General features: G+C 43.4%; 1 long non-coding RNA gene across 1 annotated transcript; it reads left to right on the top strand.

Annotated features, from left to right (window-relative positions):
• Positions 1-1,862: 1,862 nt before the first annotated feature.
• Positions 1,863-3,985, top strand: LOC121938366. Its single transcript, XR_006105270.1, has 2 exons — positions 1,863-2,464; positions 2,637-3,985. It is a non-coding gene; the product is annotated as an uncharacterized LOC121938366 (long non-coding RNA).
• Positions 3,986-4,254: the final 269 nt, after the last annotated feature.

Below are 4,254 nucleotides of genomic sequence, written 5' to 3'. Positions count from 1 at the left end.
GGTGACTGGCTGCACAGGGCTGCTGGTGCTGGCCTCTGGCATCATGCCACCTTGCATATGTGGCTCCTGGGCCGAGCAAGCCGAGAATTCCTGCTGTAGGGCGTCAATTTCTGTGGTGGTTTTGTCATTTTTTGCCCTCATTCCTTCACATTTCGCCTCCAGAGCTCTTTCTTTGTCAGCGGTCTTCTGGAGCTTCTGGAGTTCTTTGGAGAGGGCTTTCCATTGGCGTTTCAAGGTCTTTTCCTTAACCTTCAGGAAGTCATACCTGTTGGCAAGAGCTACTTCTCCTTGGAGGCTGCTGCGGAGCTCATCAATCTGAAACTGAAGAGAGCTGTTGCCGTTGCTCCAGGCGTCGATTTCGAGCCTGATCTCATTGTATGTTTGCTCCACAGCTGCTTCTTTGGAGTGCTCTGCCTGCAGCTCCTGAAGTTGTTTCAGCAGAGTGACATTGTCGCTGGTAAGGACTGTTTTCTCTGCTGCCATGATGTCAACACGTGCCTTGAGATCGCTCCGAATTTTCAGGTTGTCCTTGCAGACCTGGATTTCTGCCGCTGTGGTCTTGTTGCGCTCTTTCAGGTCATTGATGTCTTTTGTCATGTTGTCATGTTCAGTCTTCCAGTCTGGCTCATTTTCAAGCTTGCTGATGAGCTCAGACTGGGTTGTCATCAGGACCCTGTTATCTTCCTGCAGGACTGGCAACTCAGCTTCCAGTTGGATGAGTTTGCTTTTACAGTCCTTTGTCATCTGGAGCTGTTTGGTGGCATCCTGAATTTCCTGCTTCAAATTGATGTTTTGTTGTTTTAGAACATCAATTTTGTCCTGTGTTGTCTTATGCTCTTCCTGACAGATCCTCAGCTCTTCGGATTGTTTCTTGATGCCCTCAAGTTGCTCCTCCAGGGCATCCTTTTCTTTCTCGAGCTTCTTGAGTTCTGTCTTTTTGGCCTTACTGTTTTTCTTTTCAGCCTCGTATTCATCCCGCAGACTTTCAAAGGGGCTCAGCTTAGACTGGAGGTCCTGAACACTTAGATCTAGAGTCTCACGTCGAAGGTCCAGTGCCTCATTTGACTCCTTTATGGTCTTAAAGTTGTTGTAAATGGTACTCTGCTGGTGCACCTTGTCAGTGAGGAACCGGACCTGTTTTTGCAGGGAGACACAGAGTTTCCTTGCAGATTCCTCTGCTTGGATCTCTTCAAAAGCCTCCTCTGACACTTCACAGTTCTTTAACTGTCTTTTGATGTTGTGGATCTCCTGGTGCAAGGTCACAAGCTGTTCAGTGACGCCCCGCAGGTTCACAGTCATAGCGTTGAAATCATCATCCCCATCTGCCTGGTCCTGGTAGAGGTCCATATCGACACTGTCTTGTCTTGTCGAGTCCAGCAGAGGCTTGTTGTTTCTTTTACCTCTTATGTTGTGTTCTGTTCAGGCTGGAAGGTTGAAAGTACTTCTGTTTGTCCACAGAAATGTCACTGTAGAAGTGATGCTGAAGAATGCAGCAGTGTAACCTGGATGAACCCTGTCGGTGGTAAGGCAGCCAATAGTTGAATGACAATTTGTCTGTCTGGTGCCAGATAGGTAAGGTTTTGAAATGGTAATAATAAAGATAATAATAATAATAATAATTGTTATTATTGTAGTCTTCATACGTATATCACTCGCTTTTTCATGAGCCAGGTTTGTGTGTTTGCGTTTGCTTTTGGTATTAACCTGGTTTATTAATGGGGGATGATTTGGCCCTTGTTCACCAGTGTCATGATGATTGCCTGTAGCCTGGGCTCAGAAGAAAGGGGTAGGGCTCTGCAGTCTGAGTTCCTCTTGCTGTGGGATCAGACAGGGGATCTCTCTCACCTTGATACTCATCATTTCCTTGCATTCAGGCAGTTATCTGTGCTGACTGTAAATTTCTGTCAAGAGATGCTAACTTGAACTTCCGTGGCAATTTACAGGGTCGATTACTGCCAAAAATCCCACTGTTCATGCAGTGTCATGTGTTCTACAGTATATGTGTCCATTTGTGGTGCATACTCTCCCTGCAAAGATCTCATTTGATGTAGTCATTGTGGTCAAATCTGGCCAATGTTGACATTTGTTCATTTCCTGTGAGACATTTCTGAGCGGAGGCCCCACTGGCCCAGCACCAGACAGGTTCCTCATTCTGCTCGCAGTCGGTTCATCTCTTTGTCTCTTTGATGTCAGAGTCTCTGTAATAATGTGTGATTAGTTTCTGGAGAGTGTTTCCACCAGTACTGTTTATACAGCTGCTTTACTTAAAATGACCCAGACAATGAACTCTCAGGGCAGTCCTTTACATAGGTTGATATAAAATATCTTTTTCTATTTCAGAGATGACGTTGCATCCAGCTCCACGTTTACCTTGGAGGACAGCGCTATCTGCCTCACTTCAGAGCAGAGCACCATGGATGTGGACATAGACCGCGATGACGGATCCGTTCTTGATGTCTACTTGGTAAGTTGTTTGTGTGTTTAGTAGTTCAGGTCATTGTTGCATTGGGGTCATTCGTGTTTTGTTCTTATAAGATGGTCAGGTATTTATTATCTGTGTTTATGCATGTTTAGCATGTTCACATTAAGGCCTAAACTTAATTGATTATTGCCCTTTTCTCTCATCTCTCCGACAGTGAAAAGTGCTTTACAACCTTCATTTCCTCCTGCCAATCATAAGACAATCTCTGCGCCCTACTGGACAGGCCGCAGTGGCCTTTGACTCCACTTTCAGTGCTGCTAGATCCATGGTGCCACTTGTATTGCCAACACATAAAAAGACTGAGATTTTCCACCGGTTGATAGACTAAACACCAATAGAGTCACAGTGAAGGACTTCTGCAGGAACCATGTGGTATATATCATATAATGTGACAGACATCAGGCTGAACAGAGTGTCGCTTTTTAGAGCATGAGTCAACGCAGTGCCATTAAGTTTTATATATGTATACTGTTTTCATGGCCAACACAAAAATCTGAATATTTACTATATATACTTAGGAGGAGAGGGTAGATGAATTTCTTTAAATGTTTTTTTCTTCTGACCAGAAAGAAATGAAGGAGCCTTTCAAAGTTTTGCGACTACATGAGTTACTCATCAGAAGAAAAACGTTTACAGTGAATTTATGACGGCATCTTTGTCCCTGATGAACAGGGATGTGATGGTGTAACACAAAGGACACGAGCCAGATTGTAGCCACAGCCACTGCGGATGAGAAAAGACTCATATGAGTAGACATGATGGATTCTGAAGCGCCCGAGGACAAACACAGACTGTGATGTGGTTAAAGTGGCCACCTAATCCTAACTGGGCTGCTATTTGCGCAGCCCTGACTGACAGGAAGCTGAAGTGCTGCTGACGAGCTGCTGCAAAGCGAAGTAAGAAAAGACGGTTACTGGATCTTGGATGAATCACAGAGCGAAGAGACGACGTGCTTGCTCATGATCAAAAGGCACTTTTGACATTGTTTATGATTACTGTAAGAAATATTTTCCTCTGAAGACGTTGCTTAGGTGAATGGGCGACCCGACATAAGCACAGATTTGGATATGTGAATATGCACTTTTTTTTTTTTCCCTCTTTTTGGTCTACAGGTGCACACCTCTGTAAGTCATTGATACTATATGTACAGAGACAGTGAAGGAACATTGTAGATCATTTCTGATGTGGAGCTAAAAGTTTGTGAGGTTTGCGTCATGACTGAAGATGCTTTTACTCAGGATATCCTTTGATACTGAATAAGTGTGTCCTCTTCAAGAAGTTATGAGACATGCATCCTACACTTAGAAGCTGTCCGATACCTCTTCAACAAGACCATATCCAACTATAAATGTTGAAATTCATGATCACGTGTTGGTTGAGACCATAATTTATTATGTAAATCTCAATATTTTACCATTTGCTGAAAAATACTTTAATCGCTGAATGTAAAGACAATGCATATTTATATTTAGAAGAGACTATAAATAAACTGCTGAAATTTAACTTAACCTCTAAAGAAGTTCTTCTTTGATCCTGCTGAAGAATATGGTTTTTCAGGTCCAGTTCTGTGGCTGGTTCAGAAAAGTTTCATTCACTGCACAATGGAGACAGAAGTTCATGGCAAGGGTAGACACCTGCATCGAACAAACAGTATTCAGGGCAAAGTTTAAATATTACAGAATCACAGGCTAAACCAATTGGTTGTGAGCTTAGCGACTCAACAGGTGATAATGGTAACAAGAGTGAAGAGGATGCAGAAAATCCAGGACAGA

The sequence above is a fragment of the Plectropomus leopardus genome, unplaced genomic scaffold (genome assembly GCF_008729295.1).
Source record: "Plectropomus leopardus isolate mb unplaced genomic scaffold, YSFRI_Pleo_2.0 unplaced_scaffold2927, whole genome shotgun sequence".
Lineage (NCBI taxonomy): Eukaryota > Metazoa > Chordata > Actinopteri > Perciformes > Serranidae > Plectropomus > Plectropomus leopardus.
Note: the sequence above shows the minus strand (reverse complement) of the source record. Positions and strands in the feature narration are given on the sequence as shown.